Raw genomic sequence first — 27,066 nt, 5'->3', positions numbered from 1 at the left:
CCAGAACCAAGAGTGAACAATCCTCCTTGCTATGCAGGTGAACCGTCTGAATGTCGATCATTCCTAACGCAATGTGAGGTTGTGTTTTCTCTTTAGCCCTCGACATACACACAGGATCGCTCCCGCATCGCCTTTGTGGTCTCCCTCCTTACTGGCCGGGCACGGGAGTGGGGTACCGCCGTATGGAGCTCCGACACCGACTGTTTAGACCGTTATGTGCTCTTCAAGGAGGAGATGTTACGAGTTTTCGATCGCTCCTTGCACGGGGCTGAAGCTTCTCGCCTCCTCTCAACTCTCCGTCAAGGGAAGAGGTCTACAGCCGACTTTTCCATTGAGTTCCGCACTCCAGCTACCTCCTGTGACTGGAACGAGCCCGTGCTGGTGGCTCGCTTCCTCGAGGCTCTTAATGCCGACATCAAGGACGAGATCTTAGCCCGCGAGACCCCGTCCAATCTCGACCCACTCATCGACATGGCTATCCGCGTGGAGAAGCGTTTTGAATTACGCCGCCGAGCCCGCTGCCTTGAAGGATCTCTGCCACTCGCATCTGTCACTCCGTCTCCTTCCTCCACCAATCCAGAGGCGGAGCCGATGCAGCTGGGCGGGTTAAGGATCTCCGCAGCGGAACGTCAGCGCCGGATCACTGGGCATTCCCCTCATTGATCTAGAGAGTTCCACCCCGATTTATGCTCTCGACGGCAGCCCTCTCGCTAGGGTTCGCTGTGCCACGGTTCCGGTGAGTCTCACCGTCTCCGGTAACCATCGAGAGACTATTTTTTTTTTTTTTTCACTCTCCCTATACCCCTGTTGTTTTAGGACATCCCTGGTTAGTCGAACATAATCCACAGATAAATTGGTCCAACAGCTCCATCCTCTCTTGGAATTTGCCGTGTCATGTGAAATGTTTAGTGTCTGCCCTTCCTGCTGTGTCTTCTGTTCCAGGAGGAACCCGGTGATTTGTCTGGCGTCCCGGAGGAGAACCATGATCTGCGGGCGGTTTTCAGTCGTCCCGGGCCGCTTCTCTTCCTCCCCATCGATCTTATGACTGTGGTATCGATCTCTTGCCGGGTACCACTCCTCCTCGCGGGCGTTTGTACTCCCTCTCTATGCCGGAACGCGAGGCACTTGAGAAGTATCTCTCTGATTCTTTAGATGCTGGTACTATAGTTCCCTCCTCCTCTCCTGCCGGCGCTGGTTTCTTTTTTGTTAAAAAGAAGGATGGTTCGTTACGCCCCTGCATCGATTACCGAGGTTTGAATGACATCACAGTCAAGAACCACTACCCCTTGCCTCTCATGTCATCCGCCTTTGAAATCCTGCAGGGAGCTAAGATCTTCACAAAGCTAGATCTTCGTAATGCTTACCATCTAGTCCGGATAAAGGAGGGGCATGAGTGGAAGACCGCGTTCAATACCCCCTTAGGTCACTTCGAATATCGCGTTCTTCCTTTCGGGCTGGTCAACGCTCCGGCCGTTTTTCAAGCGTTAGTTAACTACGTCCTCAGAGACATGTTAAACATTTTTGTTTTTGTTTATCTCGATGATATCTTGATTTTCTCCCCCTCTCTCCAGGTTCACACTCAGCATGTTCGCCAGGTTCTCCAGCGCCTCCTGGAGAACCGTTTGTTTGTTAAGGCAGAGAAGTGTACGTTTCATGCCAACTCCGTCACGTTCCTTGGTTCTGTAATTTCCGCTGAGGGCATCAGTATGGATCCCACCAAGGTTCGTGCCGTTACGGAATGGCCTCTGCCCGACTCGCGTGTCGCACTTCAACGTTTCCTGGGGTTCGCCAATTTTTATCGTCGGTTTATCCGTAATTTTAGTCAAATCGCCGCCCCTCTCTCTGCCCTCACGTCAGCCAAGACGCGATTTTCTTGGTCCGATTCGGCACAAACTGCCTTTGATCGTCTTAAGTCTTTTTTCTCATCCGCTCCTATTCTAGTGACCCCAGACGTTAACAGACAATTCATCGTCGAAGTCGACGCTTCAGAGGTGGGCGTGGGAGCTATCCTCTCCCAACGCTCATCTGCTGATGAGAAGATCCATCCCTGCGCTTTTTTTCCCCACCGCTTGTCACCCGCTGAGCGCAACTATGACGTTGGCAATCGCGAGTTATTAGCCATTCGGTTGGCCCTCGGTGAATGGCGACACTGGTTAGAGGGTGCTTCTGTACCGTTTATAGTCTGGACCAATCATTGAAATTTGGAGTACATTCGCACTGCTAAGAGACTTAACGCACGTCAGGCTCGTTGGGCACTTTTCTTTGCACGTTTCGATTTCTCCATATCCTACCGACCTGGTTCTAAGAACCTTAAACCCGACGCTCTTTCTAGGCAGTTCGCTTCTCCAGAGGTTGCTCCCACCAAGGAGGAGATCCTTCTTCAGGGCATGGTGGTGGGCGCCGCTGTCTGGGGAATTGAACGGCTCGTTAAACTCGCGCTTTCGCACTCCGTTACTCCCCGTCTTTGCCCCAGAGACCGTTTGTACGTTCCGCCTTCCGCTCGACTCGCCGTAATTCAATGGGGGCACTCATCTAAGTTGTTCGCTCACCCCGGTGTTAGGGGCACGATTGCCTCTATTCGATCTAGGTTCTGGTGGCCCACTCGGGAGCGCGATATTCGGCGTTTTATCGCTTCTTGCACTGTCTGCGCTAAGACCAAGGCCAGCAATTCGCCTCCCGCTGGTCTCCTTCGACCCCTTCCGTTACCGTCTCGACCGTGGTCACACGTCGCCTTAGATTTCATTACAGGTCTTCCCCCTTCCTAGGGAAACACTGTAATCCTTAACGTCGTCGATCGCTTTTCTAAAGCCGCACACTTTATCCCTCTTCCTAAGCTCCCATCCGCGAGGGAGACAGCCCAGATCGTCGTTGACAAGGTTTTCAAGATTCATGGTCTCCCCTCTGACATAGTCTCCGATAGGGGTCCTCAATTCTCGTCTTTGTTTTGGAGAGAGTTTTGTCGCCTTATCGGAGCCTCTGCCAGTCTCTCCTCTGGGTTTCACCCTCAAACCAATGGTCAAGCCGAGCGGGCCAATCAGAGTATAGGTCGCATCCTTCGCAGTCTTGCATTCCGTAACCCCGCCTCTTGGTCCGAGCAGCTTTCCTGGGCCGAGTACGCCCATAATTCCGCTCCATCCTCCGCTACCGGTTTGTCGCCTTTTCAGGGTTGCCTGGGTAACCAACCTCCGCTCTTTCCTTCGCAAGACTCCGATTCTAATGTACCTTCCGTCAGGGCTTTTAGTCAGCGTGCTAGGCGTACCTGGAGAGGAGTTAGGTCCGCTTTATGTAAGACTCGTTCCCGCACTCGACGGGCGGCTAACAGACGTCGTGTTAAGAGTCCCCGTTACACTGTCGGACAAAGGGTTTGGCTTTCCACCCTCAACCTTCCCCTTCAGTCCATGTCTCGCAAATTGGCCCCTAAATTCATCGGTCCTTTTCGTATTCTCAAGGTGCTCAGTCCTGTCTCGGTCAAACTAAGGTTATCGGCTAATCTCCGACGCGTTCACCCTGTCTTTCACGTTTCTTGTATTAAACCCGTTGTACGTCCGCCTCCCCGTCCTATCACTACGCCCGTGCGCGTTGAGGGCTCTCCCACTTATAGGGTCCGCAGGTTACTTGACGTCCGTCCTCGAGGGCGCGGTCATCAGTTCCTGGTCGATTGGGAGGGATACGGTCCTGAGGAGAGAAGCTGGGTCCCTGCTCGGGATATCCTGGACCGCTCGCTGATTGATGACTTCTACCGTTCTCGCCAGTCCTCCTCCTCGGGTGCGCCAGGAGGCACTCTTTGAGGGGGGGGGGGGTACTGTCATGAACCGGGTTTTCCTTCTCTATCTCTCTGTCTCCCTCTCGTGGTTTGTTTCTTCCTGACTCGCACACACACACTCATCTACTCATTACCCTCTCGTTATCACTCCCAGCTGCTCCTTATATCCTATGCTCATCACTCTCTTCTCTCTCCACCTGTACGCCCTTTTCCCTGATGGGACGCTCTATTTCTAGTCTCCCTCTTCCCTTTGTTCTCTGCCAGATTATTAATTCATATCTCATACATTACTGGATCTCTTACTTTCTTGTCCTGTCGTCCTGTCGTGTCCTGTCTGGAACGTGTTGTTATCTGGTGAAGTTTTCGCTAACCCTCTCTACACAGCCTCCTGCTGACGTGAGTCTGCTGTAACCTGTTGCGTCCACCGGTCACCTGGACCCGCTCTCTATTCTCGCCGGGCTTCCCCGCTACTGGCGGTGCGCCAGCCTCCTCGTTTACATTTGAAGAGACATTTTCTGTTTGTGTTATCGCCTTGTTGGCAGCCTGTGTTTCCTTTTGTGGATTTCCTGAGTTACATTAAAGAGACATTATCTGCCTTTGCGTTTGGGTCCTCTCTCCTTCTGAACTGTGACACAAGGAACATATTTTTGGCCAAATAATAGTCAATCTTGAGATTTCTATACAAACTCAAAGACTCTTTCTGATGCTTTTATAAGCCTTCTTCTGATGTGACCAACCATAGTCCGTAGTCCATATTTGACCTCGGGAAACATATTTCTGGCCAAAGAGTCATCAAAGGATATTTTACTATGCGTTCCCAAAGACTTCTTTTGGATGTTGATGGACAATTGTCCGTATTTGAATACTGGCCTAAGCCTATAAACTTGATTTTTCCATACACACTCATTGATTCCTTCTGATGTTACAAGAGCCATACAGTACTCTAAAATTTTACTTATTGAACATATTTCTTGCCAAAGAGATCTTGATCTTGAACTTTCTAAAGATACTCTTAGATTCCTTATGGTTCTTCAGCCATTCAGTAGTCCATAATTGACTTTTTGAACATATTTCTCGCCAAAGAATCATCAAAAGATTAACTTACTAGCCATTCTGCTAGAATTCTTTTGATGTTACATCCACCATACAGTAGTCCATATTTGACCGATGGAACATATTTTTGGCCAAAGAGTCCTCGAGCTTGAAGTTTCTAAACATGCTACTAGACTCCTTCTGATGTTTCTTCAGGCATACAGTAGTTCAAATTTGACATTTTGAACATAGTTTTGGCCAGATTCCTCGAACGTTAACTTACTACACATGCTCATTGACTCCTTCTAATATTTCATCAGCCATATAGTAGTCCATATTTTACCTTTTGAACCTATTTCTGGACAAAGAGTCCTCAAAGGGTAACTTATGGTACATTCTCATTTACTTTTTCTGATTCTACCATACGGTAGTCCCTTTTTGACTTTTAAACATTTTTTCTGGCCAAAGAGTCCTGGAACTTTAGTTCTGGCCAAAGGGTCATGATATGGTAACTTACTATGCATTGTCATTAACTTCTTTTAATGTAACATCAACCATATGTTAGTCCAAATTTGACCCATTGAACATGTCTCTGTCACGGTTCATGAATTCACTGTTTTCTTCGTGTCTCGTGTATTTGTTGTTCTGTGTGTGTGTGAGTGGGCGTTACCGCTCGTTACCGCTGATCAGCTGATCTCATTCCCCGCACCTGCTGATCTCATTCCCCACACCAGCTGCTGCTTATTAACTCTCCTATATATTCTCATCACAATCTCTTCTCTTTGTCAGATCGTTGTTTGATGTCTTCAGTGTTGTGTATCCAGTCCAGTCGGAGTTTCAGTTCGTGTCCTCGTTTCCTGTTCCGTGTTCATCTGGATTTTGTGTTCACCTGGATTCTTCACTGTCTCATCACCTCTACACTTCCGCACCAGCATCTGACCATCTAGTCCCTGCGTTGCCAGCCTGTCTGCCTGCTTCTTTTGTGGTTCCTACTACCTCAATAAAGAGATTACTTGCATACTTGCTTCCTGTGATTGATCGTGACAGAACGATCTGACCTTCTTCATGGAAGCAGCGAGTAACCCAGCCAGTTTGGATGAGTTCGTCAACTCCAGCATCCAGCGCATGGACAATCAGGAGAAAGGTCTGACGGAGACAGCACGGGCTGTTCAGGCATTGGTGACGCAGGTGTCCGAGCTCACCCAGCAAGTCCAACATCTGCGAGCTCCCACTGCGCCACCCACACCGGCCGTTCCCCCCACACCATCTAAGGGAGCCTCCCAGTCAGAGCCCCGACTGCCTATTCCAGAATCATACTCGGGTGAGCCCAGCTTTTGTAGAGCATTTTTAACCCGTTGCGCAATGCATTTCTCTCTCCAACCTAGAACCTTCAGCCAGGAGAGTGCCAAGGTAGCCTTTGTGCTCACCTTATTGACGGGGAAGGCAGCACTTTGGGGAACGGCGGTGTGGGAGAATCAAGACCCTTGCTGCGCCTCGTTCCAGACACTCGCCGCCGAAATGAGGAGAGTTTTCGACAGAGCGGTGGCCGGGAGAGAGGCGGCTCGGATGCTCGCGGAACTCAAACAAGGAGGGAGGTCGGTGTCGGAGTACTCTATCGAGTTTAGGACCCTGGCGGCAGAGTGTCAGTGGAACGAGGAGGCGCAGTGGGACATGTTCCTGCATGGGCTGGCTGACCGCGTTCAAGGGGAGATCTACGCCCTGGACCTTCCCACGTCATTCAACGGGCTGGTAGATCTTGCCCTTCGAGTAGACGCACGATTGTCAAGAGTCGAGCGACGGAGCTTGCCCAGCCGTGGAATAAGGAATAGTGAACATCAGCGGTCCAGCGGTGGGGACGCGGTCAGCCCCGTTGACGATCACGAGCCCATGCAGGTCGGTCGAGCTCGGCTTTCCCGGGAGGAGAAGGAAAGGCGGAGATCCCAGGGACTATGCCTGTATTGTGGTGCGGCGGGACATTACGCCTATAACTGTCCAGTAAAAGGCCAAGCCCGGCAGTAAGTATGAGGCTACTGTCAGGTGGGATCTCCGCTGAGAAGACCTCATCAACATCTACGCTCCTCCCGGTAAGACTAAGATGGTCAGTCCACAATCACGACTGTCACGCACTGGTGGATTCAGGGGCCGAAGGTAATTTCATGGACCATTCTTTTGCACTCAAGCTTCAAGTTCCCATCCAACCACTCACGCACAAGATTGCTGTTCATGCACTCAACGGCCAGGACTTACCCACCATTGCACTCATCACCGGACCCATCACACTCATCACGTCAGGCAACCATACCGAGACACTTTCATTTTACATACTGGACTCACCTCTCGCACCTGTTGTTCTCGGACATCCCTGGCTCATCGATCACAACCCCAAAATAGACTGGCAGAAAGGATCAGTGTTGGAGTGGAGCAGTAAATGTCATGAGTCCTGTCTTGTGTCTGCCTGTTCGTCTGTTTCTGTCCCTGTGTTTCAGGAGGAGGCAGTGGATTTGTCTAACGTGCCCGCGGAGTACCTAGACCTGAAGGAGGTGTTCAGTAAGTCTCGTGCTGCTTCTCTTCCTCCGCATCGTCCCTATGACTGTGCCATAGATTTATTGCCAGGTAAGTCTCCGCCTAAAGGCAAGTTATATTCACTTTCTGTCCCAGAAAGGGAGGCTATGGAGAAATATATTTCTGATTCTCTAGCAACGGGGTTCATCCGGCCTTCCTCTTCTCCAGCGGGGGCGGGGTTCTTTTTTGTGGGGAAGAAGGACGGATCTCTGCGACCTTGTATTGATTACCGGGGGCTGAACAGCATCACGGTAAAGAATACTTATCCTTTACCGTTGATGTCTTCAGCTTTCGAGAGGTTGCAGGGAGCATCTATCTTCACTAAATTGGACTTACGTAATGCTTATCATTTGGTCCGCATCAGGAAGGGGGATGAGTGGAAGACTGCTTTTAACACCCCCAGGGGGCACTTTGAATACTTGGTCATGCCTTTTGGGTTGTCCAACTCCCCAGCAGTCTTCCAGGCACTCGTCAACGACGTGCTGCGAGATATGGTCGATCAGTTCATATATGTCTACCTGGATGACATATTGATAGTTTCATCTTCTCTCCAGGAACACGTGCAGCACGTCCGACGAGTGCTTCAGAGGTTGCTAGAGAATGGGCTTTTTGTCAAGGCGGAGAAATGCGTTTTTCATGCACAGTCTGTTCCTTTCCTAGGATATATTGTGTCGTCTGAGGGAATACGTATGGATCCTGAGAAGGTTAAGGCGGTGGTGGAATGGCCAAGTCCAGATTCCCGTAAGGCCCTACAGAGGTTTCTGGGGTTCGCCAATTTCTACCGGCGGTTTATTCGCAACTTTAGCCAGCTAGCCTCGCCTCTGACGGCCTTGACCTCCCCCAGAACTACGTTCAGGTGGTCAGACGCAGCTGAGGCTGCGTTTGCCAAACTGAAGGGCCGCTTTGTTTCAGCTCCCATCCTCATTGCCCCTGATCTATCACGTCAGTTTGTGGTGGAGGTCGACGCGTCAGAGGTGGGGGTAGGTGCAGTGATATCCCAGCGTTCTCCCACAGACGACAGAATGCATCCATGCGCGTTTTTGTCTCATCGTCTGTCCCCTGCCGAACGTAATTATGACATTGGTAACAGAGAGTTGTTGGCTGTCAAGTTAGCGTTGGAGGAGTGGCGTCACTGGTTAGAAGGGTCGGGGGTACCTTTTATCGTCTGGACCGACCATAAGAATCTGGAATATATTAAGACTGCCAAAAGATTGAACTCCAGGCAGGCTCGGTGGACACTTTTTTTCGGACGTTTTGATTTTACTCTCTCGTACCGTCCGGGTTCCAAGAACATCAAACCCGATTCTTTATCGCGCATTTTTGACCGTTCCGAACGCCCGTCTACTCCCGAGTGCATTTTGCCCGAGACCCTATTTGTCTCCACACTCGTATGGGAGGTCGAATCGAAGGTCAAGTCGGCCTTAGAAGGGGTAACGCCTCCGCCCGGTTGTCCACCGAACCGTTTATTTGTACCGGAGGGATTACGGTCTGACGTCATTCAGTGGGGGCACTGTTCCAACGTAGCTTGTCATCCAGGAGTTAGTCGTACCAAGTTTTTGGTTAAGCAACGATTCTGGTGGCCGCTCATGGCTCGTGATGTCCACAGTTTTGTTTTGGCTTGCTCAGTTTGTGCCATTGGTAAGACCTCCAATCGACCCCCTGATGGGTTACTTCAACCGCTGTCGGTCCCTTCGAGACCCTGGTCCCATATTGCGCTAGATTTTATTACCGCCCTCCCGCCCTCTCGAGGCAACACGGTAGTTTTGACCGTGGTGGACCGGTTCTCGAAGGCGGCCCATTTCATTCCCTTGCCCAAATTACCCTCAGCCAAGGAGACAGCGTTGACCGTCGTTGATCACGTCTTTCGCTTACATGGCCTCCCGACAGACGTGGTTTCCGACAGGGGACCCCAATTTGTGTCCAGATTTTGGCAAGAGTTTTGTAAGTTATTGGGAGCGACTGTCAGTCTGTCCTCAGGGTTCCATCCCCAGAGCAATGGTCAAACTGAGAGAGCCAACCAAGATCTGGAAAGGTCGTTGCGATGTTTGGTCTCCAAGAATCCTTCCTCATGGAGCCAACAACTGTCAATAGTGGAGTACGCCCACAATACGTTACCAGTGTCATCTACGGGCCTGTCTCCGTTTGAGTGTAGTGTAGGTTACCAACCACCTATTTTTTCCAGTCTGGAATCCGAAGTCGCGGTTCCCTCCGCTCACGCCTTCGTCCAGAGGTGTCACCGCACTTGGACTAGAGCCCGTGAGACTCTACTCCAAATGGGGGAGCGCACCAAGGCCAAAGCCGATCGCCACCGGTCTAAGCCTCCCGTATACGTCGTTGGTCAAAAGGTGTGGCTTTCTACCAAGAACATTCCTCTCCGCTCCGTCTCTAATAAACTGGCTCCCAAATTTATCGGCCCGTTCACTGTCACCAAGATCATTAGTCCGGTGACAGTCCGCCTCAAACTTCCTCCAGTGTACAGGAGGATTCATCCCGCCTTCCATGTTTCCAAAATAAAACCCGTGTTTCGTTCTTGTCTTAATCCGCCTGTCCCGGTTCCCCCCCCGCCGCGACTCGTAGAAGGGGAACCTACTTATTCGGTTAATCGTATTCTGGACTCAAGACGGAGGGGACGCGGGTTCCAGTACTTGGTGGACTGGGAAGGTTACGGTCCGGAGGAGAGAAGTTGGGTTCCTGCCAGAGACATATTGGATCACTCCCTTATTGATGATTACAATCAACAGGTAAGGGAGTCTGGGGACGCCAGGAGGCGTTCCTAGGAGGGGGGGTACTGTCACGGTTCATGAATTCACTGTTTTCTTCGTGTCTCGTGTATTTGTTGTTCTGTGTGTGTGTGAGTGGGCGTTACCGCTCGTTACCGCTGATCAGCTGATCTCATTCCCCGCACCTGCTGATCTCATTCCCCACACCAGCTGCTGCTTATTAACTCTCCTATATATTCTCATCACAATCTCTTCTCTTTGTCAGATCGTTGTTTGATGTCTTCAGTGTTGTGTATCCAGTCCAGTCGGAGTTTCAGTTCGTGTCCTCGTTTCCTGTTCCGTGTTCATCTGGATTTTGTGTTCACCTGGATTCTTCACTGTCTCATCACCTCTACACTTCCGCACCAGCATCTGACCATCTAGTCCCTGCGTTGCCAGCCTGTCTGCCTGCTTCTTTTGTGGTTCCTACTACCTCAATAAAGAGATTACTTGCATACTTGCTTCCTGTGATTGATCGTGACAGTCTCTGGCCAAAGAGTCATGGAACTCTTTATCTTGAACTTTCTACACATGCTCATTGACTACTTCTGATGTTTCATCAGCCAGACAGTAGTCCATAATTGACCTCCTGAACATATTTCTGGTAATAGAGTCCTTGACCTTGAACTTTCTACAATTTCATTGACTAATACTGACCCATTAAACATTTCTCTGCCCAAAGATTCTTTGAACTTTAACTTTCTATACATACTCCTGATGTTTCTTCAGACACACAATAGTCAATATTTGACCTATTGAAAATATTTCTACCAGAAAGACTCGGGAGATAAATTGATATAACAGCGTATATTTATTAACAGCCCAGCAAGCATGAATTTATAAAGTTCTTTGGCGTAGGCCCCGTCCTTAGAGAGCAATACGAGGGTAGCGGAATCTCCATATCCTGCCTGAAGACGAAGGCAGGGGCGCAGCCGACCCCCCCTGGAGGTTAAGGAAGGGACCATCCTGGTGGTGGTGGGGAGGATGAAGGGGAAGGTGCCATCTGGGTGGTGGTTGGGGAGGATGGAGGTACTTGGCAGCGTCAGCATCTGCGAACTCAGACGAATGTAAGTACCGATCTTTTATACTGAGAGTGTAAGCACATGATTGGTTAGGAGAGAAGTAATACGTGGCACACTGATTGAGTCTTCCTGGCAGAACCTACGCTAAAGCTGTCATTTCTACCAGAAAGACTCGGGAGATAAATTGATATAACAGCGTATATTTATTAACAGCCCAGCAAGCATGAATTTATAAAGTTCTTTGGCGTAGGCCCCGTCCTTAGAGAGCAATGCGAGGGTAGCGGAATCTGCATATCCTGCCTGAAGACGAAGGCAGGGGCGCAGCCGACCCCCAAAGATAGGTGGAGGAATAATTCCACCGGGACGGAGCCCACCCCCAAAGAACTGAAAGTAAGTATACCCACCGGTCGAGCATCCTGCAGTTCCTGAAACGAGAAAGAGAAGTTAGAAAAATAACGTAATAAAAGCAATATAGTGGGTATATACTTTTTATTTATTTTTTTATTAATAATGCATGGTTATGATGCCTATAGACACGGCCGCAATAGACCATTAGACCGTGATGGCTGTACGTGAACATGGTGAAACAGACAACATAGAAACGAGGTCCAATGGACCACACACAGAAGCCATAATAGCGCAAGGTCGAGATGAACACATAAAAACGAGGCCACGATGGACCACTTGACCACAAGGGCCGCACATAAAAGCCGATGAGGCACCAGGTCATAATAGACCACATAAACACAAGGTCATGCTTGACCACAGGCCATGATAGACCACATAAACACGAGGTCAGCTTGACCACAGGCCATGATAGACCACATAAACACAAGGTCATGCTTGACCACAGGCCGGCTTCGACCACACGTAGTAAGGCCGCGATGGACCAACATACCTCGAGGGCACACACAGACAAGCCACATTGGCCACACAGCCATGATAGACCACATATAAGCAGGGCCACAATGGCCACGAGACCACGATGGGTCACACACAGGACAGGCCGCGCTAGACCACACGGCCATTGGACCACATAAAACCGAGGCCGCGACGGGCCACAAGCCATGATGGCCGCATAAAGGACAAGGCCACAGTAGGCCACACGGCCATGGGAGACCACAGACACGAGACCGCTTAGGAGCCACAACAGCCGCTAATGCCACATAAATACGAACCTATAAGACAAGGCTACTAAGCCACACGAAACAGCGGCCGCGATGGACCGCACATAGGACAGGCCATTGAGGCCACACGTAGACGGCAAAACAGACACGACCATTAGGCCACATGAAACCGAGACCTCTATAGGTCACTAGACCACGATGGGCCTTGGAGGACAAGGCCACACGGCCATGGGAGACCACAGACACGAGACCGCTTAGGAGCCACAACGGCCGCTAATGCCACACAGAGACAAAGCCTATAAGACTAGGCAACTAAGCCACATGAAACCGAGGCCGCGATGGGCCACAGACCACGATGGGCCACACGTAGGACAAGGCCACAATAGGGCACACGGCCATGATAGACCACACTGAACAAAGGCCGCGATGGGCCCGGCCACGAATGGCCACGCACAGGACAGGGCAGCAATGAGCTACGAGCCGCTAAAGGCCACACATAGACGGGCTAAACATAGACACGGCCATAAAGCCACATGAAACCACGACCTCTAGAGATCACTAGACCACAATGGCCTTACAGGACAAGGCCACAGTAGGCCACTCGGCCATGGGAGACCACATAGACGAGACCGCTTAGGAGCCACAATGGCCGCTAATGCCACACAAAAGACAAGTTTCACGAGACAAGGCCGCTAGGCCACACGAACCAGGCCGCGATGGACCATGAGGACAAGGCCGCGATAGACCACACTGACCGTGGCTATGACCGCCTACTTGGGACAAGACCGAGCTCAGCCACTAGGCCGAGAAGGATCACACAGAGACGAGAGACAGACTGAACAGCCACACGGAACGGTGTTGTAATACATAGAGACAGACACGATGTGGCTTATCAGATGATGTGAATAAGCTGCTGCTCGGTAAGGAAGTGATATGCAACCGAGACACCACCACCAGTATTTGCATGAGGATTTACCTGGATCGTTACTGAGCTTCAAGGATGATTTTAGAATCGGTTCTTATATAGGATTCGAAAGCAGAGGAAGACCATCTTCCCATGATCTTAATGGCTGATGAAGAAACTCCTCGTTCAGCTGCTGTAGTGGCTGCCCCAATTCTGAAGGAATGACCAGTATAGAGAAAAGGGGATAGACGGCAGCTTTTGAGGACAGAAGCTAAGTGAGACCTGAACCAGGTTTTAGAGAGAGGTGCTCCGTTAGGTAAAATGAATAGAGGGGCGTGATTAGAAGTGCGGGGGCGCATTTTGAGAAATTTAATCATAGAGAGGAAAGGACAGAAATTGTTATTGATCTTTGAAAAAGTTAAAGTGACGCCTGAGCCTTGAGAGTCGTTCTTGGAGTGTTTGAGAAAGAGAGTGTAAAATTTTGGTGAAAAGCGAAGGTCGGAGAGAGAAATGCCGCGGGCGGGATCGAATGTTTTGGTTTCTGAAGTGAATTCTCCTGCATGCATGAAACCGTAAAAAGCGGATAAAAAAACAGTTTCAAGCAGAGTATTAGAGTAGGGGGAAAAGAGACCGTTGCGAACAGAGATGACTAGTCTGTGCAATAAAGGCAGTGTGATTGGCAGACGTTTGTCTGGCGTTTTAATAGAGGATCTAGCTAAGCCTTTGAGTAATAAGCGGACGGAATGAGCCGAAAAGAGACTTTGAAAATTAGGATCAAAGTATTTAGCGTGGAATTGGATACCAGCGAGCAATCTACGTATGGAAGATATTTTTTGATTGCGAATTTCGAAGTTGAAAACGAGAAAAGCACAAACAGTCGAAATCAAAATGGGAAACACGGAAATGTGCATAGAAAAACAAAACATCAAGAACGCTGACCATGCAGAAGTATATGCTTTTAATGTAGAGGGGGCAACGCCTAGCGAGATATAGTGCCCAGCCGAAATGATCAACTCTCCTAGTTTAGCATTATGGCTGTTAGGGGGGGGGGGCATGGTGTTGGATCCTGATTGGCTGAGGGGCAAAGCCGTCTGAAAGCCTGAAAACGAAACCGAGATAGCGCATCAGCGATAATGTTATGGTGGCCAGGAATGTGAGCAGCTTTGATGATGAAATTGAAGACTACGGATTGCCAGATTAAACGCCTCAGGAAAGGCATGATCTTAGGGCAAGAAGATCTGCCTTTGTTAATGATAGCGACTGTGGCTTCGTTATCACAAAACATCATGATGCGCTTCCGCGACCATGCCGATCCCCAAATGACACTAGCGACGGCGAGAGGATAGATCTCGTAGAGCGCGGATGAAACTGAACCGGAATCAGTTTTAGGAAAATCGTTTGGCCATTTTTCGGCGAACCATTTACCTTGAAAGAAACCCCCGAAGCCGATGGAAGGGGCAGCGTCCGTGAATAATTGTAAAGCAGCGGATGATTCGAAAGCATCGTTATAGAAAAAAGAAATTCCGTTCCAATCGTTTAACAAGCGAGTCCAGAAACTGAGATCGGACAAGCAGCCTTCGTCTAGATGAATCGAATTGCTTAATTTTGGAACGGAGTGAGCCAGTGTTAGCAACCTAGAAATAAAAGCTCTGCCTTGGGGGATAATGCTCATGGCGAAATTAAGGTGGCCGAGCAGAGACAGCAAGTCGCGTTTCGATACGACGCGTAAGGAAGAAAACGATTCCAGAAAGGACCTGATTCTAAAAAGTTTTTCGGGAGGAAGAGAAGCTTGCATGCTGACCGTGTCGAGGGAAATGCCTAGAAATTCTAGCGAAGTGGAGGGGCCCATGGTCTTTTCAGCGGAGAGGGGGACGCCGACATCGGTGAAAATCTGTTTAAGAATATCTAGAATTGGTGAATGTGAAGAAGGAAAATCGATAAGCAAAAAATCGTCGAGCAGATGCAAAACGAAAGGCAGCTTGCTAACGTTCAGAAGGATCCAACACAGCGCTTCTGATTATTGAAGATATGGGGGCTGCTCCTGCACCCGAAAGTTAGCCTTACTGCAAAATAAAATTTTGAGTCCCATTTAACTCCGAAAAGAGGCCAGTCAGAAGGGTGAATTGGCATGGTCTTGGCATGGTCATTGGCATGGTCTTGTGATATCAGCTTTTGCTAACCATGCACCCTGACCTGCTAGCTTGATTAAAGCGATGGCATTATCGACCGAAGCGTAGTGGAGAGAAAAGGGGGGGAGAGGGATGCATTCGTTTACGCTTGCTGTGTAAGAAGAATGAGGGGAGGACATCGAAAATGAGGCGTTTTTTGCCGGAGTATTTGCGTGTAGCGACGCCAATAGAATTCACCCGAAACGGAGAGAAAGGAGGAGAGGCGAAAGGGCCGATAACATATCCTTTATTTACTTCTTTCTCTAGCAATGCAGAAACCGCATCAGGTTCGTTTAATGCTGACTGCAAGTTTCTAGCTAAGAAGGAAGTAGTGAGTTGGGAAAGGATGCCCACCCGAAACCCTTGAGACAGACCAGTGATTAGATGATCGACAAAAGTCGAATCGGGATGGGAAGAGAGGTAGCGTGACAGGACTGCTACGTTAATAGGAGTAGAAGGGTGACTAATCAGAATTTTTTCCGAATTGGGGCTTTCCCGCGAGGTGCTGGTCTGTACCGGCGTGGGCAGACCGATTTCGGGTGCGGATCCTTGCAAAAGCTACAAACGTGGGAAAATCTACAATTAGAATAGGAGCAAACAGATTCATTGAAGTTCGAACAGAGAGGGACGCCGTTGGAATCTACGGCGGAGCGATTGCGGCCGTCATAGGAAAGCCTTACGTTTTCAGCACCGCGGACAGCACCCGGCATTACGCTGTTAAAAGCTTTCGGGCAAAATGGAGCTGAGTGTCCATGAGAGCTACAAATAGAGCAAGCCAGAGTTTTTTGTCCGCCGAAATGACGAATGAGCAGTTCAGTGTCGATGACAGACCAGTCTAGTTTGGAATTTTACAGCGTGATGAAGAAGGCTGATTTAGCGGAGAATGATTTATGGTATTCGTAGAAGAGAGTGCCCCCATACCTTTGATTGAAATCATCGATCAAAGCTAGATAGAGATCGAGCTCTTCCCTTCTGTCGGGAAATGTTTGGCACAAAATGTCTCTGAAAATGCTGAAAGCAATGACAAATTCGGAAAAAGAAAGATTACGTTGGAGTCTGGGATCGGAAGTTTTGAGGAAGACTGCCACGTCACCACAGTCGACCATTTTCCTGTCAGCTGCAGGCGAAGGAAGGAGTAGTGAGGCCAAATTAATGTCCTTACCTTGGATAATATTAGCTCTTATATTTGGAGACACAGTAGCTGCGGCTGGTGAAACGAAACGCCTACCAAATGACTGAGCTGGGACTGCCGTGGAAAGATTGAAGACTGGAGTTGCGAGAGGAGCAGGAACATCCGAGAATGGAGACTGAGCCGTGTATGAAGAAGCTTGCTGGGTAGAAGGAGGCACACTCGATGGATCAAGCAATCCGACGGTAAAAGGACCGGGCAGAGGGATAGCTGGAGCATTAGTGGCGGGACACACGCTGTTGGAAGGATTAGCGAATGAAGTTCCGAAATTCGCTATCTTCGATTCTAATCCTTTAACGTTCTGTGAAAGGCTCTGGACTGCTTGAATGAGGAGAGAATTCGTATCTGCACGATCAGGAGTAACGAGAGGAGAAGGAGCCCGTGCATGCGGTGTGGGTTTTTTAGCAGGAGGGGTTGATGAAGATTTGGCTGTTCTCTTCCGTCCTGCTTTTGGCTGATTTGATGCAGTTGACGTTGAAGGAGTCTGGGGAGTTGGCGGGGGAGGATTGCCCAAAGTATTTTGGGCCAGGAGGACCAGATCCTCTCTGGACAGATCGTGGTTAAAAGGAATTCCGGCAGCCTCGAGAGAGTTGACTATGTTGTCCGACGACCAGTGGGCCCATAGTGAGTCGCGGCACTGGATGCGTGTACTGCGCCGTGCAGCGGAGGGAGATGGCTGGACGAAATCGTCATCAGAGTCTGAATAATCACAGATAAACTGTGTATCTTCCTGGGACATTGTGGTAAGCAGCTGATCGCGAGCAAATTACTTGGCAGCGTCAGCATCTGCGAACTCAGACGAATGTAAGTACCGATCTTTTATACTGAGAGTGTAAGCACATGATTGGTTAGGAGAGAAGTAATACGTGGCACACTGATTGAGTCTTCCTGGCAGAACCTACGCTAAAGCTGTCATTTCTGGACCAATTGTCCTCAAAGGGTGACTATACATTCTCATATACTTCTGATGTTACATTAAAGGGATACTCTACCGTTTTTTCATATTAAACTATGTTATTCCCTTAACTAAGACGAGTTGACCTCTCTCGTCTCAGTGCGTGCACTTAATCGCTCTGGCGTGCCGCGACACTTTGATAGCACAGTTCATTCAATAGGGGCCAAGCAGAGGAGCTACCAAACACCTCCACGTTTTCCCTATTTAAATACAGTTACTCGAGTAGTGTAATTCGACCTAGGACGGTGACACAAAACAAAACGTTGCGCTTTTCTAAGCGTGTAAAGTGGATAACTATATTGTATGGCGGAATACCATAGCAAGTGCTTGGGAGCACTTCGACTTGGCGGAGTAATATCTTCTGGGAGAGGGAGCGGGGACCGGTGAGAGGATTTTTCACGAGTGAAGATATTACTGCGCCAAGTCGAAGTGCTCCCAAGCACTTGCTATGGTATTCCGCCATACAATATAGTTATCCATTTTACACGTTTAGAAAAGCGCAACGTTTTGTTTTGCGTCACCGTCCTAGGTCGAATTACACTACTCGAGTAAATGTATTTAAATGGAGAAAACGTGGAGGTGTTTGGTAGCTTCTCTGCTTGGCCCCCATTGAATGAACTGTGCTATCAAAGTGTCGCGGCGCGCCAGAGCGATTAAGTGCACGCACTGAGACGAGAGAGGTATGTATCAACTCGTCTTAGTTAAGGGAATAACAGTTTAATATGAAAAAACGGTAGAGTATCCCTTTAACCATACAGTAGTCCATTTTTGACCTACTGAACACATTTCTGGCCAACGAGTCATCAAATGGTAAACTTAATATGCCTTCTTATGGACTTCTTTTGATGTTACACTAAGATGTCCATATATTAGTTCATATTTGACCAATTGAACATCTGACCAAAGAGAACATCTGACCAATCTTGGACTTTCTATACATACTCAGAGACTTGTTCTGATGTATTGTCAGCCATACAGTAGTTCTAATATGACTGTAAGTCCTTGAGTTTGATCTTTCTATACATGCTCATAGACTCGTTCTGATGTTTCATCGACCAGACAATTGTCCATATTTGACTATTGAACATACCTCTGGCTTCTTTGGATGTTATATCAACCATATAGTAGTCCAAATTTGACCCATTGAAAATATTTCTGGCTATGGAGTCCTGGAACTTTAATTATCTCGAACTGCTCATTGACACTTTCAGATTGTACTTCAGTCAAACAATTGTCCATAATTGACCTACTGAACATATGTCTGGCAAAAGAGTCCTTGATCTTGACCTTTCTAAACATAGACTCCTTCTGATGTTTGTTCAGCCATAAAGTAGTTCAAATTCGACATTTTGAACATATTTCTGTCCAAAGAGTCCATCAAAGGGTAAGTTACTATGCGTTCTCATAGACTACTTTTGATGTTACATCAACCATGTTAGTCCAAATTTGACCCATTGAACATGTCTCTGGCCAAAGAGTCATGGACCTTTAATTATCTGTACATACAGTCTCCTTCTGACGTTTCATCAGCATGACAGCAGTCCATATTTGACCTACTGAAGATATTTTTGGCCAAAGAAGCCTCGAACTTTAACTTTCTCTACATACTAATTGACACTTTCAGATAGTACTTTTGCCAAACAATTTTCCATACTTGACATATTGACCATACTCCTTGCCAAAGAGTGCATTATCTTGAACTTTCTACACATGCTCATTGACTACTTCTGATGTTTTATCAGCCAGACAGTAGTCCATAATTGACCTCCTGAACATATTTCTGGTAATAGAGTCATCAAAGGGTAAGTTACTATGCGGTCTCATAGACTCCTTTTGATGTTACATCAACCATGTTAGTCCAAATGTGACCCATTAAACATTTCTCTGGCCAAAGATTCTTTGAACTTGAACTTTACAAAGATACTCATAGACTCCTTCTAATCAGCCCTCGTCAGCCCTATAGTAGTTCAAATTTGATGTTTTGAACATATATCTGGACAAAGAGTCCTTGAACTTTAACTTTCTATATATACTCCTGATGTTTCTTCAGACATACAATAGTCAATATTTGACCTATTGAAAATATTTCTGGACCAATTGTCCTCAAAGGGTGACACTATACATTCTCATATACTTCTGATGTTACATTAACCATACGGTAGTCCATTTTTGACCTACTGAACACATTTCTGGCCAAAGAGTCATCAAATAGTAACTTAATATGCCTTCTCATGGACTTCTTTTGATGTTACACTAAGATGTCCATATATTAGTTGCAATTTGACCAATTGAACATCTGACCAAAGAGTCTTCAATCTTGGACTTTCTATACATACTCAGAGACTTGTTCTGATGTATTGTCAGCCATACAGTAGTTCTAATATGACTGTTTAAACATATTTCTGGCCAAACTGTCATCAAATTTTAACTTACTATCCATTCTCCTAGACTTCTTCTGATGCGACCAACCATAGTCCGTAGTCCATATTTGACCCCGGGAAACATATTTCTGGCCAAAGAGTCATCAAAGGATATTTTACTATGCGTTCCCAAATACTTCTTTTGATGTTGATGGACAATGAAAACAATTGTCCGTATTTGAATACTGGCCTAAGCCTATAAACTTGATTTTTCCATACATACTCATTGATCTCTTCTGATGTTACAAGAGCCATACAGTACGCTAAAATTTTACCTATTACATATTTCTTGCCAAAGAGATCTTGATCTTGAACTTTCTAAAGATTCTCTTAGATTCCTGATGGTTCTTCAGCCATTCAGTAGTCCATAATTGACTTTTTGAACATATTTCTCGCCAAAGAATCCTCGAGCTTGAAGTTTCTAAACATACTACTAGACTCCTTCTGATGTTTCTTCAGGCATACAGTAGTTCAAATTTGACATTTTGAACATAGTTTTGGCCAAAGAGTCCTCGAACTTTAACTTTCTATACATGCTCATTGACTCTTCTTGATGTTTCCTCAGCCATAGAGTAGTTCAAATTTGACATTTTGAACATATTTTAGCAAAAGAGTCCTCGATCTTGAACTTTCTGAACATTCTTATATACTCCTTCTGTTGTTTCTTCAGCCATATAGTAGTCCATATTTGACCCATTGAACCTATTTCTGGACAAAGAGTCCTCAAAGGGTAACTTATGGTACACTCTCATTTACTTTTTCTGATTCTACCATACGGTAGTCCCTTTTTGACTTTTAAATTTTTCTCTGGCCAAAGAGTCATGTAACTTTAGTTCTGGCCAAAGGGTCATGAAATGATAACTTACTATGCATTCTCATTGACTTCTTTTGATGTAACATCAACCATATGTTAGTCCAAATCTGACCTATTGAACATATTTTCTGGACAAAAAGTCCTTGAACTTAAAATTTCTGTACATACTCTTAGACTCCTGGGCCCGTATCCCTAAAGAATTTTTGTGCAAAAAGTGGCTCCTAGCGGCCAAATTCTAAGAAAATCATGACGTTTTCTTAGAATTTCCTCTAACAGTGACACGAAAATCCCAGTTAATATAAAAGCTATTCCTCAAGATTCCTAGCGCTTAAAAGGGCTCCTAAGGCGAGATCTGCTAAGAGCAGGGAAGAGGACTTTTAGTGGCTTAGGAGTTCCCCTAAGCAGCTGCACAAAATGGCCAAACACTGGATGACAGGGAATTATTCATAAATAGACCAGCCAGCAATCACAGACATTGATAAAAGCGGAGCCGTGTTACCCTCGTTAAGACCACACTGAGTTGTAACGTTGCAATTTCTACTTCATTAAGGATAGGCCATCTTGTTTTCAATGGGGTCCATATGGGAGTGAAAGTACAAAATATGCCAGCTAGGATATTAATATGAGCAAATAAGACACGAATCATTATTTGAACAGGGTGTAATGAGCTTAAGTTTTCACATATTTTAGATTCTAATGTTAAGCTATAACCCCTACAGCTTACTATTCATTTTCCAGATATTTTCTTGAATGTGAAGTATTATTTACAATTACAGTCTGCATAAGATTAGAGTGTATAATTATGTTTATTGATTTGAGGGTACATCCTTTGCTCATCATCACCAAAAGTTCATTTTGATCAAACTTGTAGGATCAACCAATCACGGCTTTTGAAATGATGACTCATACCTAACAACGGGGTCAACCACACCTCCTCACTAAGATAGGATTTTCCATCCATTCCTTGCTCAGAGTTCACTGAAAATGTTCTGGAATCACTTCTAAGCTAAAACTCCTGGCAAGGAATTTTTAGGTTAAGTTAGGAGCTCTCTGAGAGGATTCTCAGAATCTTTAGGGATACGGGCCCTGATGTTTCATCAGACAGAGAGAAGTCCATATTTGACCTATTGAATATATTTCTGGACAAAGTGTCCTCAAAAGGTAACGTACTATACATTCTTATATACTTCCTCTGAAGTTATATCAACCTTAAAGTAGTCCATTTTTGACAAAGGAAACATATTTTTGGCCAAAAAGTAATCAAAGGGTAACATGCTATGCATTATCATAGATGTTATCATAGATGTCTTTTGATGTTAAATCAACAATTTACTAGTACAAATTATGCAGTTATGGGCTATTGTCTGGCTGTCAGTCAATGAGCATGTATAGAAAGTTAATATCGAGGACTCTTTGGCCAGAAATATGTTAAAAATGTCAAATTATAACTACTGTGTGGCTGAAGAAACATTGCAAGAAGTCTATGAGTATATATCAAAGTTAAAGTTCAAAGACTCTTTGGCAAGAGAAATGTGCAATGTGTCAAATTTGGGCTAACATGCTTGATGTAACATCAAATGGAGTCTATGAGAAAGCAACTTACCCTTTATTGAACATACAAATACAAATGTTACTCTTTGGTCAAAAATATGTTCAAAAAGTTATATTAGAAAAACTGTATGACTGACAAAACATAAGAATGAGTATGTATTGAAAGTCCAAGATTGAGGACTCTTTGGCCAGAGAAATAATAAAGAAGTCATATTTGAACAACTGATGAAACATAAGCATGAGACTATGAGTGTGTATAGAAAGGTAATGTTCAATGACTCTTTGTCCAGATATATGGTCAGTAGGTCAATTATGGACTATTGTCTGGCTGATGAAACATCAGGAGAAAGTATAGAAAGTTCAATTTCAATTTTCTCTTCAGCCAGAAATATGTTCAATATTGAAATATGGACAATTGTTTGGCTGAAGTATGATCTGAAAGTGTCAATGAGGATGTATAGAAAGTTAAAGTCTCTTTGGCCAAAAATATTGTCATGATCCTGGTTCTCACTCACTCATTACTGATATATTCTCATTGATGCACACACCTCCTCATTTAATCCTCATTCTACTCAGCTGTTTCTCTTTTAGCCATCGCCCTCTCCCTCCCACACCTGATTCCTCTTATCCTCTCATTAACGTTCCTATTTCTTTCTCCCCTTTTCTACCTGTCTCTGCCTGAGTATTGCATTTTCTCATGTGTACTGAACGCTGTCTAATCCTTATGTCTCGGTCGTGTGTTAGTCCTGTCATGTTGGGAGCCGAATTATATTAAATGTTCCACTCGGAGCTAGTGATGGCAAAATGAGGCTTCCTGAACCACTGAGACCTCGCAGCCCATTGCTTCACCCAAAGGTTCATTACTCGAAGCTTCATTCATTATTGCTCACTAGTGACACCTAGCTACTGTGCAACGATATAGCAGACAAATTAAGTAATTCTGAACCAATGACCTGAGCAGACTTATGATGTCCGTATCCCGATCCCCCATTTCATTTATTTATGTAGGCTATTTTCTTCTCACTGTAATATCTGTAACCTTTCATTTGCAATAATAAAAGTACATGAGCAGACATTTGTCCATTGCCTGGGTATAAAATACAATATGTATCTTTCTTTGACTGAATTTATTTGTGCAAAAACAACTGTCACACACACAATTCATGAATTATTCATAAATTGTTTGGATAGTGCCAGTATGACCAACAAAAGTGAAACGAGTGCAGTGCTTATGTTGGAGGGAGTGTAATAAAGTAGCTAAACTGCAACAGAATAGTCTGGGGTGGGAAAAGTTAAGAATAGTTTCTGGGAGGTTTTGTGCCGTGAATGGTTACAGTTTTAGTGCAGTGTTGTGCTTATGGGACTCTGGATATAGAGGAGTTTGCAGTTTGGGGTGGGTGAAGGTAGGATTACCATTGATTTTTATTGAGAAACAGATTTTTTTCAAGTGTGTTGGGGTTTAAACAATTCCTCTTCTTGGACAAAACCTCTCCAGCCTTGGAAAATATCCTTTCACAAGGAACAGAGGATCCAGGGGAACATAAAAATGCCAGTGCCAGCGGGAATAAATGAGGATACTGATGCTTCTGTTGAGCCCAGACAGGGGAGGACTTCCTCTTCCTTGTTGGCTACATTACCAGGAAAAGTAACAACAAGCAAACACATGAAAAAGGGCAATCCGAATCAAAAAGCAGTCCAGTCCAGATCCAAAAATCCAATCCAAATAATCTTTTCTAATTAATATATTAATAATATAGCTACTCCCTATAATATAGCTACTATAATTAATAATAACAATTTACTATAACTATTCTAACCTGATATAATTCAATAATATACAGCCCTAGCACATATATGACACAATAATGACAATGAGAGCTAACGCTCTTACTCTGACACTACTACACATGCTTCTACTACTCCTGCCAACACCCACCGGGTGGCGCGAGTATCGAACCCCCTTTATCTGGAAGCGACACTCAGAACGAACCGATGACGTATCCACACAAACCGAGGCCTCGTTTGTCATGAGTCACGTGATTTTCTCGTTAACAACACAAGCCTCGAATCGCGGCTTCATCTGGCACGCCCATTTTTTCTCGACACAAGCTCCGACGCCTCGGTTCAAATGTCACATCACTACTCGGAGCCGGAGAATCTACATTCGCCTCGACTCTCTCTGGGAAGAGCCAGCCTGCTTCCTTCCCCGTCACACGGAGCTCTCACCTGGTCTTCTGGTTTCCTCCGGGCTGACTGCTGTTTTGCTATCAACAAGCCGAGACCTTATTTGCACCTTATTGCTCTTTATTTTTCTTTATGGACTTTTTCTGTTGTGTATTGAACTCTCTGGCAAGCCCGTGATCTATTAAAGTGACTCTGTTTCTCCGCATTTGCTGTCTGGTCCTCTTACCTTCATGACAGAATACTCAGGCCAACGGGATCCAGCTACGGAGAATCCTGTGTGCTCCGTGGTCGAGATCCAAGGAGTAATGCTAGGAAGGCATGAGGAGGAACTTGCTGCTGCACGACACGCCGTCGATTCCCTCACTGCTCAGGTTAATGATCTCACGCTACAGCTTCACCAGTTTCGACATGATCCTCCTGTTTCACATAGCACCCAGACTGTTTCTGAACCTCGCATCAATAATCCGCCATGTTATTCCGGTGAGCCGACCCAATGCCGTGCCTTTTTGACGCAATGCGAGGTTGTGTTCTCTCTCCAGCCTTCAATGTATTCCAGGGATCGAGCCCGCATAGCGTTCATCATTTCTCTCCTTTCCGGAAGGGCTCGTGAATGGGGAACGGCTGTTTGGGGGTCGGGGGCAGAGAGCATCGAGCAATTTTCTCTCTTTAAGGAGGAAATGATCCGGGTCTTTGATCGTTCTGTCTATGGTGACGAAGCCTCATGCCTTCTGTCTTCACTGCGCCAGGGTAAACGTTCTGTAGCGGACTTCTCCATAGAATTCCGCACCCTAGCCACCACCTGCGGCTGGAACGAGCCTGCGCTACTAGCACGCTTTCTTGAGGGGCTCAACGCTAGAGTCAAGGATGAGATACTGGCCCGGGAGATCCCTACTCGCCTGGATCCACTGATTGAGCTTGCCATTCGAATCGAGAGTCGTTTCGATCTTCGCCGCAGAGCTCGTGGAATGGAGTCGGCTCTTCTGTCTTCTATACCAGCTGTCTCACCTCCATCCACTTCCACTGCTCTTGACTCTGAGCCTATGCAGCTGGGTGGCATCCGTATTTCTGCGAGGGAGCGAGAGCGAAGAGTGGTAAATCGTCTCTGCCTCTACTGCGCTTCTCCCGCCCACTTTGTGTCATCGTGTCCATTAAAAGCCACGGCTCATCAGTAAAGGGAGAGCTACTGGCGAGTGCGACTTCCCCGGCCTCTCCACCTAACTCCTGCACGACCTTTGAGGTTCACCTTCGCTGGCCTGGATCTTCCGTCTGCTGCAGAGCCCTCATTGACTCGGGCGCGGAGGGAAACTTCATTGATGAAAGGTGGGCCCAAGAGCAAGGGATTCCCCTGATGGAGTTAGATGAGACCACGCCCCTTTTTGCCTTAGATGGAAGCCCTCTTCCGAGGGTTAAATGAGAGACTTCTCCTTTGACACTCACGGTCTCCGGTAACCACCGTGAGACCATCTACTTTTTAATTTTCCTTTGGTCTTAGGTCACCCCTGGCTTGTTAAGCACAATCCCCAGATAAATTGGGTTAAAGGCTCTGTTTTGTCTTGGAATGTGTCGTGTCATGTGGATTGTTTAACCTCTGCCCTTCCTTCTGTTTCCCCTGTCTCTGTTTTTCAGGAAGAACCACGTGATTTGTCTGGGGTCCCGAAGGAGTATCATGATCTTCGGATGGTCTTTAGTCGGTCACGGGCTGCCTCACTGCCTCCTCACCGTCCATATGATTGTAGCATTGACCTCCTCCCCGGTACTACGCCTCCTCGCGGACGATTATATTCCTTGTCGGCACCTGAACGCGAAGCTCTCGAGAAGTATTTATCTGAGTGCTTGAACGCTGGTACTATCGTGTCTTCCACGTCTCCTGCCGGTGCAGGTTTTTTCTTTGTTAAGAAGAAGGATGGGTCTTTGCGTCCTTGCATTGATTACAGAGGTCTGAATGACATAACCGTCAAGAATCGTTATCCCTTGCCGCTTATGTCATCGGCTTTTGAGCTCTTGCAGGGAGCAAAGGTCTTTACAAAACTCGACCTTCGTAACGCTTATCATTTGATCCGCATTAAACAGGGGGATGAATGGAAGACCGCGTTTAATACTCCCCTTGGGCACTTCGAATATCGCGTTCTTCCGTTCGGATTGGTCAACGCCCCTGCTGTCTTTCAAGCACTGGTCAATGATGTCCTTCGGGACATGCTCAATGTTTTCGTTTACCTCGACGACATTCTCATTTTTTCTCCCTCTCCTCAGGTGCACGTCCAGCATGTCCGCCGTGTTCTTCAGCGCCTTCTCGAGAATAGGTTGTTTGTTAAAGCCGAGAAATGCAAATTCCACGCACAATCAGTTTCCTTTTTGGGCTCAATTATTTCGCCAGAGGGGGTTAGTATGGATCCTGACAAAGTGAAAGCAGTCACCGATTGGCCTGTCCCAGATTCTCGTACCGCTCTTCAGCGTTTTCTTGGTTTTGCTAATTTTTATCGCCGCTTTATTTGTAACTTCAGTCAGATCGTCGCTCCCTTAACTGCGTTAACGTCTTCCAAGACCCGGTTTCGGTGGTCAGAACTCGCTCAGAACGCTTTTGATCGTCTTAAAGCCTTGTTCACCTCAGCTCCATTC

This window comes from Phoxinus phoxinus (assembly GCF_949152265.1).
Source record: "Phoxinus phoxinus genome assembly, chromosome: 8".
NCBI classification, from domain to species: Eukaryota; Metazoa; Chordata; class Actinopteri; order Cypriniformes; family Leuciscidae; genus Phoxinus; species Phoxinus phoxinus.
The sequence above is the reverse complement of the archived record's forward strand: the minus strand, read 5'-3'. Positions refer to the sequence as shown.